This window comes from Camelus bactrianus, chromosome 4 (genome assembly GCF_048773025.1).
Source record: "Camelus bactrianus isolate YW-2024 breed Bactrian camel chromosome 4, ASM4877302v1, whole genome shotgun sequence".
Taxonomy (NCBI): domain Eukaryota; kingdom Metazoa; phylum Chordata; class Mammalia; order Artiodactyla; family Camelidae; genus Camelus; species Camelus bactrianus.
The window spans coordinates 82,618,977-82,635,567 of record NC_133542.1 but is presented as its reverse complement, the minus strand read 5'-3'; positions in this window follow the sequence as shown (position 1 = coordinate 82,635,567).

Below are 16,591 nucleotides of genomic sequence, written 5' to 3'. Positions count from 1 at the left end.
CACCCTCGCCTGCGGCGAGCTTTTGTTTTTTAATTGATGGCAATGAGGATACCTTCCAGCCTCCTCAGGCCCTTCCTTAGGGCTTCTGCCCTCAGATCCTGGCAAGGGGGCCCCCCTATCCCCTCCCCGACTCCTCCACACCCCCGCGCTGCCCTGCGTCCTGCACTACATAGGGTCCTTCTGGCCCTGACACTCCCTCTGGCCACACCCTCAACGTGGTGGTTTCAGCAAGGCCATAGGGACACGCCCATTCGATCCACCCCGTGCTCTGGAAACACAGGACCCCGAATGCCCTGCCCCAGCAGCCTTGACCCACTTCTAGTTTCTGCACCGGCTCTCCCCGGAGTTCAGCTTCCCAGGACTCACACAGAGGCCAACGGGAAGCTGTTGGCATGGAGGGTATATACAGAGCCCGGATGGGAGGTCTGAGTGTCATCCTGTGAACATCCAAGGCCCCTTGGGGCATGGGATGGACCCAGCTTTGGGAAGAAAAGGATCAGGCTAGTGGTCAGACTGGGAATCTGCTCTCCCCAAACTATCACTTTCTTTACGGCAACTCCCATGAGTCTGGGAATTCTAAAGTGGAGCCTGGCCTTCCCCCTTAGAATGAATGTGTATTTGTAAAGGCAGGAGTTTAGAACCTACTGCACTTCAAATGTTGACATATGTAGGATGGGAACTCCCAGGTATGCTCTGACCCTCACTTTTAAAGGTCGAGGGCAGTTATGTTGGCTCTGCTGAGACTGCAAGAGGCAAAGACCATCTGCAGAGAGGAGGCATTCCTGCTTCACGCTCCGAAGTCAGGAGCTTCTGAGCGGATGAAACAATGGACCCTGAGACCCTCGACTGTAAGTTGATTTAGAATGCCGCCAAAGGTGTGTGTGACGTGTGTGTGCGTGTGCGCACTCCTGCACCTGGGGACGTGTGTGGTTGTGTGTATGTTATGGGGTGTGTGTGTGGCCCATGACTCCATGTGTGTGTGCGTGGGGATGTATGTGGAGCAGAGTCAGTGTGTCTGAGCGTGTGTTTGTTTGTACGTGCATGCTTTAGTTTTAAGAATCGTAGAAGCTGTCCTTTAGAAGTCTGAAGTAGTAAACGTTTGTATGGTGTCCCTCACTGTATAATTCAAAATGAAAGTCATCTTCAATCGGCAGAAATCTGGTCCCCCCGGATTCTGATTTTTTCCCCCCAATATTGATTATGTCTTCATTTTACTGATGAGGACTGTAGCTTAGAGAAGTTAAGTGACAGCCAAGGGCATGGAGCTCGCGAGCCCAGTGACAGGACGCGTTCCAAGCGGCGGGGCTCCAGAGGCCTGGAGCCCTGCTCACGACCGCGCGGGGCCTCTCGGCCGGGGGAACAGATTCTGATGGGCCGGGGCCAGCGTGCAGGCTGCCCATGCCGCGGACTCTGGAAGTCGGGTGGAGAGTACCAGACAGCAGACGAGGGTAAAGGGCTGCTCAGAAATCAGTTGGCTTCCTAGATCTTCGATGAGAAAAGAGGCTCACTGCCCATCCCCGATCCCTTTGCTGGTGGCTTAAAGGGACCAAGGCCCACGAGAGCGCTTCTGGGAGCTGCTTGCCAAAACCTGGAACAGGTCCGCTCACGACTGGCTCTGCAGCAGGAGCAGAGGAAGGAAACGGCGCCACCTGGTGGACATCCTTGGTAGTGGCAGTAGGAGGGCTAGCAGCCTTGGTATGGGGGAGGCAGGACAAGGTCCAAGTGGATGATCGTTTTCACGTGTCTTAAAAATCATTGCTTCATATATTTTATCCATTTTGGGGTTTATTGTAGGGTGGTAGATATGGTCTCCGTTACTCCATCCTAGCTGGATTGATTCATTGTTTTCTTGTTAATTTTCCCTTGAATGATTTGGAAGCTCTATTGTCTTTGAATGAAAATTCTCTCTAAATGTTTATTAACCATTTCTAAGTTCATAAGTTTACATGTAATTGGGCCAGTATTCCTAAACAGTCTCAAGAATGAAATAATCGATTAGATTCTTGTCCTCAATAATGAGAAATTTAGCATATTTTACCTCTCTGCTGTTCCAAACTGTGTTTGTGTGTGTGTGGGAGTGTGTGTCTGCACGTGCGCGTGGAGCAGTTACTACTATTTCGACAGTTGCTGTAAGATTGTTACATTTACAATGAAAATAAAGGTATAAAGTTCTTGGATTTAATTGCTCACTACCACTATTTAATCCCATGTCTTCCCCATTTTTGAGTCATTTACTTCTTTCTCGATCAAAGGGACTCATGATTGGCTAATTTTTTTCAAGCGGTGGGCTTGGAACCCTTATCTGTCTATACGCAGCTTTATGTTCTCCTCATCAACAACCCTCAGCCTCAACACTCAACTCTCCGTATCTAGGGCCCCAAGCCTTGTTTGAGAATATGGCATTGTTTCCATCACCAAAAAAAAAAAAAAAATAAATAAATAAATAAATAAATAAATACATAAATAAATAAATAAAATAAAATTTTATATTTAAAGTGCTGCCTTTTTACGACTGGGTAGTCTTGCCTGCTGAATTGATATGAATAAAGAACACCTTAAACTTCCTCCTGCTTTTTGCCGTAAGTCGGCTTCATTTGAAGCATGTTTTTATCGTTTCTCAGACGGGCTTCGGCTTTGAACCACTAAACCATCCCCGCACTCTTTTTCTCCATGCTTATTCCTCAAAAAGTGATCTCTCGACCGGAGTAAAGATGCTTCCCGTCAGAGTTGTGTGGCTTCCTGATCCAAAGTCTAAAAGAAGAGAAAAGGAAAAATGCCTGGTTCCGATGGTTCCATTTTGTGAGCTTAGAGATCTAGTTATCCGTGTGGCTGCGGTGGAATCTGTAATATCTTGCCTCAGAGTTTCCTTATTCTGGCTTACTAGTGGAGCCGATTGGCTGAGGTCACGGCGCTCTGGCCCATGTCAGGATCCCGGTGCTGAGGCAGCCCCTTCCCCACATATCCACCCACTCCTTGTTCTTTTGATCATGCAAACTGGGTGCCAGCTGTGTGGACCGTGCAGCTGGCGGCCAGGATTGCCCCGCCACGCGACGTGTCCCCAGTCCCTCGGCGCCCCTCACTGCTACCAGCTAGCTCCAGGAAGGGTGCGAGCTGGCTTCCACTGCCGTCCTTCCCCCTTCCTGTCCAGGCGGGCCCTCCATTTGCGCTAGTCGGCCCGAAACCTTCTCTCCTGCGCTGCATACGCTGAAGGAATTCCTCAGCGTTTCCAGCCGCTAGAGGGCGCTCTTCTCCTCTCTTTGGTCCCCTGCAGCGCTTCCAGTGGAAATTTAGGAGGTGGGAAGGGCTTGAGGGTTCTCCGTATCTAGGGGCTCCCGCTCCAGCAGATTCAACCAACTGTGGGTTGAAAATATTCGGGAAAAAACGGAAAGTTTCAAAAAGCAACACCTGAACTTGCCACACACCGGCAACTGCTTACGTAGCATTCATGTTGCCTTACATAGCACGCGTCCTCTAGAGATGACCTCAAGTACACAGGAGGACACGGCGAAAGAGTATGTGACAATGAATGTATGCGTATTTTCATGTATAACTGAAAGATTGTGCTCTGCGATGGGATTCGACACAAAATTGTAAAATGACTATAACTCAAAAAAAAAAATACATGTATGTATGTAAAAAATAAAGTACACGGGAGGATCCATGTAACTGCATGTCAGTCCTGTGTCATTTTATAAAAGAGGCGTCAGCATCCATGGATGTTGGCATCTGTGGGGAGTCCTGGAACCAGTGCCCCAAGCTTACCAAGGGATGACTGGAAGCCCGGGCTCCTTATCCCAGCCTGTCATGTCCCCACGTGGTCTGAATCCTGCCTGTACCACACTCCCCTGGTCACTCTCCTCCAGCCCTCCCAGACTGCCCTCTTCTTCTGGAACAGGCCAAGCTCACTGCACTTCATGTCTGACCTCTAGAAATACCCGTTATATTCTGGGCACGGCTCTGCTTCAGTAAGACGGGCTGCATTGCCACTAGAGAAGACAGGATGCAGGGTCCTTAGAAAACTACAAATAGACTTACCTTATGATCCAGTCTTCCCACGCCTGGGGATATGTCAGGAGAAAACTCTAATTCAAACTCTCACATTCACCTCAGTGCTCACAGCAGCCCTCTTTATAATAGCCAGGACGTGGAACCAAACCAAAAGTCCACCTACTGGGGACTGGATAAAGAAGTAGTGGTCTATTTAAGCCGTGGAATACTACTCAGCCATGAAAAAGATGAAACGATGTCTTTCGTTGCAACATAGATGGACACAGAGAGAGTCATTCTGAGTGAAGTAAGCCAGAAGAGAGAAAAATGCCATATGATACCACTTCCATGTGGAATGTAAAAAAAAGGCAGAAATGAGCTCAATGACCATAGAGGAACAAAACCACAGACATAGAGAAACCAACTTATGGTTAGCAGGGAACGAAGGGGTTGGGAAGTGGTAAATATGGGAACTGGAAAATTGCCCCTCTTGGGGAGTGATGGAAATGGTAGCTATCTTGCTTGTTGTGATGCTTCTCTAGGTGCAGACATCTATGAAAATTCATCAAATACTACATGTGAGATATGTCTAATTTACGGAACAGAAATCGTACCACAATAAAGGTGTTGTAACAAAAAGAGATGGGCTGCATCGTGTCCTATGTTTCTATGTGTCTTCAGGGAGGCCTCAAGGGGGCGGTGCTGGCCTTCCCGCCATCACGATGACATGAAGCCCGAACAATCCATCGATGGGAAGAAGATAAGAGCCATGGTCCCATGTGGACCCCAAGCTTAGGCATGGTGCATGGGTGACATTTATCGAGAATCCAGCGAGGTCGTGGCCAGAGCTAGAGGCCGGGGCAGCAAACCGGGAGTGGCACTGAGGAGCATCGTGGGGCAGAGGCTGGTCTGGGGGCCCGCAGGCTCCTCCCAGGAGGAGCCTCAGTGTTCGGGAGGTGGCTAACGTGCCTGCTTCGTGTCACCAGCAAGTGATGCCACCTGTGGAAAATCAGCTGGAATCCTGAGCCGGGTCAGCCCTGGGTGATGCGCTAAAGGCTCCTACCGGAGGGGGCGCCAGACGGACAGTGACCCAAGCAAGAGGCTGCTGAGTTTCCGGCCTGTGTTTATCATGCTTTCCGTGTCTCACTGCATCTCAGTGTCACCCGGAGGAATTAGGGCGGCGTTTCTAGGCTGATGGCCTCTTGGTTCCTCATCAGGCTGGCAAGCCCCCCAGCCCTATCTGGCCAGACCTCTGCGAGTGCCTTCCCTTGTTCTGACAAAACCCTTCCCACCCTCGCCTGCGGCGAGCTTTTGTTTTTTAATTGATGGCAATGAGGATACCTTCCAGCCTCCTCAGGCCCTTCCTTAGGGCTTCTGCCCTCAGATCCTGGCAAGGGGGCCCCCCTATCCCCTCCCCGACTCCTCCACACCCCCGCGCTGCCCTGCGTCCTGCACTACATAGGGTCCTTCTGGCCCTGACACTCCCTCTGGCCACACCCTCAACGTGGTGGTTTCAGCAAGGCCATAGGGACACGCCCATTCGATCCACCCCGTGCTCTGGAAACACAGGACCCCGAATGCCCTGCCCCAGCAGCCTTGACCCACTTCTAGTTTCTGCACCGGCTCTCCCCGGAGTTCAGCTTCCCAGGACTCACACAGAGGCCAACGGGAAGCTGTTGGCATGGAGGGTATATACAGAGCCCGGATGGGAGGTCTGAGTGTCATCCTGTGAACATCCAAGGCCCCTTGGGGCATGGGATGGACCCAGCTTTGGGAAGAAAAGGATCAGGCTAGTGGTCAGACTGGGAATCTGCTCTCCCCAAACTATCACTTTCTTTACGGCAACTCCCATGAGTCTGGGAATTCTAAAGTGGAGCCTGGCCTTCCCCCTTAGAATGAATGTGTATTTGTAAAGGCAGGAGTTTAGAACCTACTGCACTTCAAATGTTGACATATGTAGGATGGGAACTCCCAGGTATGCTCTGACCCTCACTTTTAAAGGTCGAGGGCAGTTATGTTGGCTCTGCTGAGACTGCAAGAGGCAAAGACCATCTGCAGAGAGGAGGCATTCCTGCTTCACGCTCCGAAGTCAGGAGCTTCTGAGCGGATGAAACAATGGACCCTGAGACCCTCGACTGTAAGTTGATTTAGAATGCCGCCAAAGGTGTGTGTGACGTGTGTGTGCGTGTGCGCACTCCTGCACCTGGGGACGTGTGTGGTTGTGTGTATGTTATGGGGTGTGTGTGTGGCCCATGACTCCATGTGTGTGTGCGTGGGGATGTATGTGGAGCAGAGTCAGTGTGTCTGAGCGTGTGTTTGTTTGTACGTGCATGCTTTAGTTTTAAGAATCGTAGAAGCTGTCCTTTAGAAGTCTGAAGTAGTAAACGTTTGTATGGTGTCCCTCACTGTATAATTCAAAATGAAAGTCATCTTCAATCGGCAGAAATCTGGTCCCCCCGGATTCTGATTTTTTCCCCCCAATATTGATTATGTCTTCATTTTACTGATGAGGACTGTAGCTTAGAGAAGTTAAGTGACAGCCAAGGGCATGGAGCTCGCGAGCCCAGTGACAGGACGCGTTCCAAGCGGCGGGGCTCCAGAGGCCTGGAGCCCTGCTCACGACCGCGCGGGGCCTCTCGGCCGGGGGAACAGATTCTGATGGGCCGGGGCCAGCGTGCAGGCTGCCCATGCCGCGGACTCTGGAAGTCGGGTGGAGAGTACCAGACAGCAGACGAGGGTAAAGGGCTGCTCAGAAATCAGTTGGCTTCCTAGATCTTCGATGAGAAAAGAGGCTCACTGCCCATCCCCGATCCCTTTGCTGGTGGCTTAAAGGGACCAAGGCCCACGAGAGCGCTTCTGGGAGCTGCTTGCCAAAACCTGGAACAGGTCCGCTCACGACTGGCTCTGCAGCAGGAGCAGAGGAAGGAAACGGCGCCACCTGGTGGACATCCTTGGTAGTGGCAGTAGGAGGGCTAGCAGCCTTGGTATGGGGGAGGCAGGACAAGGTCCAAGTGGATGATCGTTTTCACGTGTCTTAAAAATCATTGCTTCATATATTTTATCCATTTTGGGGTTTATTGTAGGGTGGTAGATATGGTCTCCGTTACTCCATCCTAGCTGGATTGATTCATTGTTTTCTTGTTAATTTTCCCTTGAATGATTTGGAAGCTCTATTGTCTTTGAATGAAAATTCTCTCTAAATGTTTATTAACCATTTCTAAGTTCATAAGTTTACATGTAATTGGGCCAGTATTCCTAAACAGTCTCAAGAATGAAATAATCGATTAGATTCTTGTCCTCAATAATGAGAAATTTAGCATATTTTACCTCTCTGCTGTTCCAAACTGTGTTTGTGTGTGTGTGGGAGTGTGTGTCTGCACGTGCGCGTGGAGCAGTTACTACTATTTCGACAGTTGCTGTAAGATTGTTACATTTACAATGAAAATAAAGGTATAAAGTTCTTGGATTTAATTGCTCACTACCACTATTTAATCCCATGTCTTCCCCATTTTTGAGTCATTTACTTCTTTCTCGATCAAAGGGACTCATGATTGGCTAATTTTTTTCAAGCGGTGGGCTTGGAACCCTTATCTGTCTATACGCAGCTTTATGTTCTCCTCATCAACAACCCTCAGCCTCAACACTCAACTCTCCGTATCTAGGGCCCCAAGCCTTGTTTGAGAATATGGCATTGTTTCCATCACCAAAAAAAAAAAAAAAAAAAAATAAATAAATAAATAAATAAATACATAAATAAATAAATAAAATAAAATTTTATATTTAAAGTGCTGCCTTTTTACGACTGGGTAGTCTTGCCTGCTGAATTGATATGAATAAAGAACACCTTAAACTTCCTCCTGCTTTTTGCCGTAAGTCGGCTTCATTTGAAGCATGTTTTTATCGTTTCTCAGACGGGCTTCGGCTTTGAACCACTAAACCATCCCCGCACTCTTTTTCTCCATGCTTATTCCTCAAAAAGTGATCTCTCGACCGGAGTAAAGATGCTTCCCGTCAGAGTTGTGTGGCTTCCTGATCCAAAGTCTAAAAGAAGAGAAAAGGAAAAATGCCTGGTTCCGATGGTTCCATTTTGTGAGCTTAGAGATCTAGTTATCCGTGTGGCTGCGGTGGAATCTGTAATATCTTGCCTCAGAGTTTCCTTATTCTGGCTTACTAGTGGAGCCGATTGGCTGAGGTCACGGCGCTCTGGCCCATGTCAGGATCCCGGTGCTGAGGCAGCCCCTTCCCCACATATCCACCCACTCCTTGTTCTTTTGATCATGCAAACTGGGTGCCAGCTGTGTGGACCGTGCAGCTGGCGGCCAGGATTGCCCCGCCACGCGACGTGTCCCCAGTCCCTCGGCGCCCCTCACTGCTACCAGCTAGCTCCAGGAAGGGTGCGAGCTGGCTTCCACTGCCGTCCTTCCCCCTTCCTGTCCAGGCGGGCCCTCCATTTGCGCTAGTCGGCCCGAAACCTTCTCTCCTGCGCTGCATACGCTGAAGGAATTCCTCAGCGTTTCCAGCCGCTAGAGGGCGCTCTTCTCCTCTCTTTGGTCCCCTGCAGCGCTTCCAGTGGAAATTTAGGAGGTGGGAAGGGCTTGAGGGTTCTCCGTATCTAGGGGCTCCCGCTCCAGCAGATTCAACCAACTGTGGGTTGAAAATATTCGGGAAAAAACGGAAAGTTTCAAAAAGCAACACCTGAACTTGCCACACACCGGCAACTGCTTACGTAGCATTCATGTTGCCTTACATAGCACGCGTCCTCTAGAGATGACCTCAAGTACACAGGAGGACACGGCGAAAGAGTATGTGACAATGAATGTATGCGTATTTTCATGTATAACTGAAAGATTGTGCTCTGCGATGGGATTCGACACAAAATTGTAAAATGACTATAACTCAAAAAAAAAAATACATGTATGTATGTAAAAAATAAAGTACACGGGAGGATCCATGTAACTGCATGTCAGTCCTGTGTCATTTTATAAAAGAGGCGTCAGCATCCATGGATGTTGGCATCTGTGGGGAGTCCTGGAACCAGTGCCCCAAGCTTACCGAGGGATGACTGGAAGCCCGGGCTCCTTATCCCAGCCTGTCATGTCCCCACGTGGTCTGAATCCTGCCTGTACCACACTCCCCTGGTCACTCTCCTCCAGCCCTCCCAGACTGCCCTCTTCTTCTGGAACAGGCCAAGCTCACTGCACTTCATGTCTGACCTCTAGAAATACCCGTTATATTCTGGGCACGGCTCTGCTTCAGTAAGACGGGCTGCATTGCCACTAGAGAAGACAGGATGCAGGGTCCTTAGAAAACTACAAATAGACTTACCTTATGATCCAGTCTTCCCACGCCTGGGGATATGTCAGGAGAAAACTCTAATTCAAACTCTCACATTCACCTCAGTGCTCACAGCAGCCCTCTTTATAATAGCCAGGACGTGGAACCAAACCAAAAGTCCACCTACTGGGGACTGGATAAAGAAGTAGTGGTCTATTTAAGCCGTGGAATACTACTCAGCCATGAAAAAGATGAAACGATGTCTTTCGTTGCAACATAGATGGACACAGAGAGAGTCATTCTGAGTGAAGTAAGCCAGAAGAGAGAAAAATGCCATATGATACCACTTCCATGTGGAATGTAAAAAAAAGGCAGAAATGAGCTCAATGACCATAGAGGAACAAAACCACAGACATAGAGAAACCAACTTATGGTTAGCAGGGAACGAAGGGGTTGGGAAGTGGTAAATATGGGAACTGGAAAATTGCCCCTCTTGGGGAGTGATGGAAATGGTAGCTATCTTGCTTGTTGTGATGCTTCTCTAGGTGCAGACATCTATGAAAATTCATCAAATACTACATGTGAGATATGTCTAATTTACGGAACAGAAATCGTACCACAATAAAGGTGTTGTAACAAAAAGAGATGGGCTGCATCGTGTCCTATGTTTCTATGTGTCTTCAGGGAGGCCTCAAGGGGGCGGTGCTGGCCTTCCCGCCATCACGATGACATGAAGCCCGAACAATCCATCGATGGGAAGAAGATAAGAGCCATGGTCCCATGTGGACCCCAAGCTTAGGCATGGTGCATGGGTGACATTTATCGAGAATCCAGCGAGGTCGTGGCCAGAGCTAGAGGCCGGGGCAGCAAACCGGGAGTGGCACTGAGGAGCATCGTGGGGCAGAGGCTGGTCTGGGGGCCCGCAGGCTCCTCCCAGGAGGAGCCTCAGTGTTCGGGAGGTGGCTAACGTGCCTGCTTCGTGTCACCAGCAAGTGATGCCACCTGTGGAAAATCAGCTGGAATCCTGAGCCGGGTCAGCCCTGGGTGATGCGCTAAAGGCTCCTACCGGAGGGGGCGCCAGACGGACAGTGACCCAAGCAAGAGGCTGCTGAGTTTCCGGCCTGTGTTTATCATGCTTTCCGTGTCTCACTGCATCTCAGTGTCACCCGGAGGAATTAGGGCGGCGTTTCTAGGCTGATGGCCTCTTGGTTCCTCATCAGGCTGGCAAGCCCCCCAGCCCTATCTGGCCAGACCTCTGCGAGGGCCTTCCCTTGTTCTAACAAAACCCTTCCCACCCTCGCCTGCGGCGAGCTTTTGTTTTTTAATTGATGGCAATGAGGATACCTTCCAGCCTCCTCAGGCCCTTCCTTAGGGCTTCTGCCCTCAGATCCTGGCAAGGGGGCCCCCCTATCCCCTCCCCGACTCCTCCACACCCCCGCGCTGCCCTGTGTCCTGCACTACATAGGGTCCTTCTGGCCCTGACACTCCCTCTGGCCACACCCTCAACGTGGTGGTTTCAGCAAGGCCATAGGGACACGCCCATTCGATCCACCCCGTGCTCTGGAAACACAGGATCCCGAATGCCCTGCCCCAGCAGCCTTGACCCACTTCTAGTTTCTGCACCGGCTCTCCCCGGAGTTCAGCTTCCCAGGACTCACACAGAGGCCAACGGGAAGCTGTTGGCATGGAGGGTATATACAGAGCCCGGATGGGAGGTCTGAGTGTCATCCTGTGAACATCCAAGGCCCCTTGGGGCATGGGATGGACCCAGCTTTGGGAAGAAAAGGATCAGGCTAGTGGTCAGACTGGGAATCTGCTCTCCCCAAACTATCACTTTCTTTACGGCAACTCCCATGAGTCTGGGAATTCTAAAGTGGAGCCTGGCCTTCCCCCTTAGAATGAATGTGTATTTGTAAAGGCAGGAGTTTAGAACCTACTGCACTTCAAATGTTGACATATGTAGGATGGGAACTCCCAGGTATGCTCTGACCCTCACTTTTAAAGGTCGAGGGCAGTTATGTTGGCTCTGCTGAGACTGCAAGAGGCAAAGACCATCTGCAGAGAGGAGGCATTCCTGCTTCACGCTCCGAAGTCAGGAGCTTCTGAGCGGATGAAACAATGGACCCTGAGACCCTCGACTGTAAGTTGATTTAGAATGCCGCCAAAGGTGTGTGTGACGTGTGTGTGCGTGTGCGCACTCCTGCACCTGGGGACGTGTGTGGTACGTGACAGTGACTTTGCGTGTGTGTGCGCGCCTGAGGACGTGTGTGGTTGTGTGTATGTTATGGGTGTGTGTGTGGCCCATGACTCCATGTGTGTGTGCGTGGGGATGTATGTGGAGCAGAGTCAGTGTGTCTGAGCGTGTGTTTGTTTGTACGTGCATGCTTTAGTTTTAAGAATCGTAGAAGCTGTCCTTTAGAAGTCTGAAGAAGTAAACGTTTGTATGGTGTCCCTCACTGTATAATTCAAAATGAAAGTCATCTTCAATCGGCAGAAATCTGGTCCCCCCGGATTCTGATTTTTTCCCCCCAATATTGATTATGTCTTCATTTTACTGATGAGGACTGTATCTTAGAGAAATTAAGTGACAGCCAAGGGCATGGAGCTCGCGAGCCCAGTGACAGGACGCGTTCCAAGCGGCGGGGCTCCAGAGGCCTGGAGCCCTGCTCACGACCGCGCGGGGCCTCTCGGCCGGGGGAACAGATTCTGATGGGCCGGGGCCAGCGTGCAGGCTGCCCATGCCGCGGACTCTGGAAGTCGGGTGGAGAGTACCAGACAGCAGACGAGGGTAAAGGGCTGCTCAGAAATCAGTTGGCTTCCTAGATCTTCGATGAGAAAAGAGGCTCACTGCCCATCCCCGATCCCTTTGCTGGTGGCTAAAAGGGACCAAGGCCCACGAGAGCGCTTCTGGGAGCTGCTTGCCAAAACCTGGAACAGGACCGCTCACGACTGGCTCTGCAGCAGGAGCAGAGGAAGGAAACGGCGCCACCTGGTGGACATCCTTGGTAGTGGCAGTAGGAGGGCTAGCAGCCTTGGTATGGGGGAGGCAGGACAAGGTCCAAGTGGATGATCGTTTTCACGTGTCTTAAAAATCATTGCTTCATATATTTTATCCATTTTGGGGTTTATTGTAGGGTGGTAGATATGGTCTCCGTTACTCCATCCTAGCTGGATTGATTCATTGTTTTCTTGTTAATTTTCCCTTGAATGATTTGGAAGCTCTATTGTCTTTGAATGAAAATTCTCTCTAAATGTTTATTAATCATTTCTAAGTTCATAAGTTTACATGTAATTGGGCCAGTATTCCTATAACAGTCTCAAGAATGAAATAATCGATTAGATTCTTGTCCTCAATAATGAGAAATTTAGCATATTTTACCTCTCTGCTGTTCCAAACTGTGTTTGTGTGTGTGTGGGAGTGTGTGTCTGCACGTGCACGTGGAGCAGTTACTACTATTTCGACAGTTGCTGTAAGATTGTTACATTTACAATGAAAATAAAGGTATAAAGTTCTTGGATTTAATTGCTCACTACCACTATTTAATCCCATGTCGTCCCCATTTTTGAGTCATTTACTTCTTTCTCGATCAAAGGGACTCATGATTGGCTAATTTTTTTCAAGCGGTGGGCTTGGAACCCTTATCTGTCTATACGCAGCTTTATGTTCTCCTCATCAACAACCCTCAGCCTCAACACTCAACTCTCCGTATCTAGGGCCCCAAGCCTTGTTTGAGAATATGGCATTGTTTCCATCACCAAAAATAAATAAATAAATAAATAAATAAATAAATAAATAAATAAATAAATAAAATAAAATTTTATATTTAAAGTGCTGCCTTTTTACGACTGGGTAGTCTTGCCTGCTGAATTGATATGAATAAAGAACACCTTAAACTTCCTCCTGCTTTTTGCCGTAAGTCGGCTTCATTTGAAGCATGTTTTTATCGTTTCTCAGACGGGCTTCGGCTTTGAACCACTAAACCATCCCCGCACTCTTTTTCTCCATGCTTATTCCTCAAAAAGTGATCTCTCGACCGGAGTAAAGATGCTTCCCGTCAGAGTTGTGTGGCTTCCTGATCCAAAGTCTAAAAGAAGAGAAAAGGAAAAATGCCTGGTTCCGATGGTTCCATTTTGTGAGCTTAGAGATCTAGTTATCCGTGTGGCTGCGGTGGAATCTGTAATATCTTGCCTCAGAGTTTCCTTATTCTGGCTTACTAGTGGAGCCGCATTGGCTGAGGTCACGGCGCTCTGGCCCATGTCAGGATCCCGGTGCTGAGGCAGCCCCTTCCCCACATATCCACCCACTCCTTGTTCTTTTGATCATGCAATTCATGCAAACTGGGTGCCAGCTGTGTGGACCGTGCAGCTGGCGGCCAGGATTGCCCCGCCACGCGACGTGTCCCCAGTCCCTCGGCGCCCCTCACTGCTACCAGCTAGCTCCAGGAAGGGTGCGAGCTGGCTTCCACTGCCGTCCTTCCCCCTTCCTGTCCAGGCGGGCCCTCCATTTGCGCTAGTCGGCCCGAAACCTTCTCTCCTGCGCTGCATACGCTGAAGGAATTCCTCAGCGTTTCCAGCCGCTAGAGGGCGCTCTTCTCCTCTCTTTGGTCCCCTGCAGCGCTTCCAGTGGAAATTTAGGAGGTGGGAAGGGCTTGAGGGTTCTCCGTATCTAGGGGCTCCCGCTCCAGCAGATTCAACCAACTGTGGGTTGAAAATATTCGGGAAAAAACGGAAAGTTTCAAAAAGCAACACCTGAACTTGCCACACACCGGCAACTGCTTACGTAGCATTCACGTTGCCTTACATAGCACGCGTCCTCTAGAGATGACCTCAAGTACACAGGAGGACACGGCGAAAGAGTATGTGACAATGAATGTATGCGTATTTTCATGTATAACTGAAAGATTGTGCTCTGCGATGGGATTCGACACAAAATTGTAAAATGACTATAACTCAAAAAAAAAAATACATGTATGTATGTAAAACATAAAGTACACGGGAGGATCCATGTAACTGCATGTCAGTCCTGTGTCATTTTATAAAAGAGGCGTCAGCATCCATGGATGTTGGCATCTGTGGGGAGTCCTGGAACCAGTGCCCCAGGCTTACCGAGGGATGACTGGAAGCCCAGGCTCCTTATCCCAGCCTGTCATGTCCCCACGTGGTCTGAATCCTGCCTGTACCACACTCCCCTGGTCACTCTCCTCCAGCCCTCCCAGACTGCCCTCTTCTTCTGGAACAGGCCAAGCTCACTGCACTTCATGTCTGACCTCTAGAAATACCCGTTATATTCTGGGCACGGCTCTGCTTCAGTAAGACGGGCTGCATTGCCACTAGAGAAGACAGGATGCAGGGTCCTTAGAAAACTACAAATAGACTTACCTTATGATCCAGTCTTCCCACGCCTGGGGATATGTCAGGAGAAAACTCTAATTCAAACTCTCACATTCACCTCAGTGCTCACAGCAGCCCTCTTTATAATAGCCAGGACGTGGAACCAAACCAAAAGTCCACCTACTGGGGACTGGATAAAGAAGTAGTGGTCTATTTAAGCCGTGGAATACTACTCAGCCATGAAAAAGATGAAACGTGTCTTTCGTTGCAACATAGATGGACACAGAGAGAGTCATTCTGAGTGAAGTAAGCCAGAAGAGAGAAAAATGCCATATGATACCACTTCCATGTGGAATGTAAAACAAAGGCAGAAATGAGCTCAATGACCATAGAGGAACAAAACCACAGACATAGAGAAACCAACTTATGATTAGCAGGGAACGAAGGGGTTGGGAAGTGGTAAATATGGGAACTGGAAAATTGCCCCTCTTGGGGAGTGATGGAAATGGTAGCTATCTTGCTTGTTGTGATGCTTCTCTAGGTGCAGACATCTATGAAAATTCATCAAATACTACATGTGAGATATGTCTAATTTACGGAACAGAAATCGTACCACAATAAAGGTGTTGTAACAAAAAGAGAAGGGCTGCATCGTGTCCTATGTTTCTATGTGTCTTCAGGGAGGCCTCAAGGGGGCGGTGCTGGCCTTCCCGCCATCACGATGACATGAAGCCCGAACAATCCATCGATGGGAAGAAGATAAGAGCCATGGTCCCATGTGGACCCCAAGCTTAGGCATGGTGCATGGGTGACATTTATCGAGAATCCAGCGAGGTCGTGGCCAGAGCTAGAGGCCGGGGCAGCAAACCGGGAGTGGCACTGAGGAGCATCGTGGGGCAGAGGCTGGTCTGGGGGCCCGCAGGCTCCTCCCAGGAGGAGCCTCAGTGTTCGGGAGGTGGCTAACGTGCCTGCTTCGTGTCACCAGCAAGTGATGCCACCTGTGGAAAATCAGCTGGAATCCTGAGCCGGGTCAGCCCTGGGTGATGCGCTAAAGGCTCCTACCGGAGGGGGGGGCGCCAGACGGACAGTGACCCAAGCAAGAGGCTGCTGAGTTTCCGGCCTGTGTTTATCATGCTTTCCGTGTCTCACTGCATCTCAGTGTCACCCGGAGGAATTAGGGCGGCGTTTCTAGGCTGATGGCCTCTTGGTTCCTCATCAGGCTGGCAAGCCCCCCAGCCCTATCTGGCCAGACCTCTGCGAGGGCCTTCCCTTGTTCTAACAAAACCCTTCCCACCCTCGCCTGCGGCGAGCTTTTGTTTTTTAATTGATGGCAATGAGGATACCTTCCAGCCTCCTCAGGCCCTTCCTTAGGGCTTCTGCCCTCAGATCCTGGCAAGGGGGCCCCCCTATCCCCTCCCCGACTCCTCCACACCCCCGCGCTGCCCTGTGTCCTGCACTACATAGGGTCCTTCTGGCCCTGACACTCCCTCTGGCCACACCCTCAACGTGGTGGTTTCAGCAAGGCCATAGGGACACGCCCATTCGATCCACCCCGTGCTCTGGAAACACAGGACCCCGAATGCCCTGCCCCAGCAGCCTTGACCCACTTCTAGTTTCTGCACCGGCTCTCCCCGGAGTTCAGCTTCCCAGGACTCACACAGAGGCCAACGGGAAGCTGTTGGCATGGAGGGTATATACAGAGCCCGGATGGGAGGTCTGAGTGTCATCCTGTGAACATCCAAGGCCCCTTGGGGCATGGGATGGACCCAGCTTTGGGAAGAAAAGGATCAGGCTAGTGGTCAGACTGGGAATCTGCTCTCCCCAAACTATCACTTTCTTTACGGCAACTCCCATGAGTCTGGGAATTCTAAAGTGGAGCCTGGCCTTCCCCCTTAGAATGAATGTGTATTTGTAAAGGCAGGAGTTTAGAACCTACTGCACTTCAAATGTTGACATATGTAGGATGGGAACTCCCAGGTATGCTCTGACCCTCACTTTT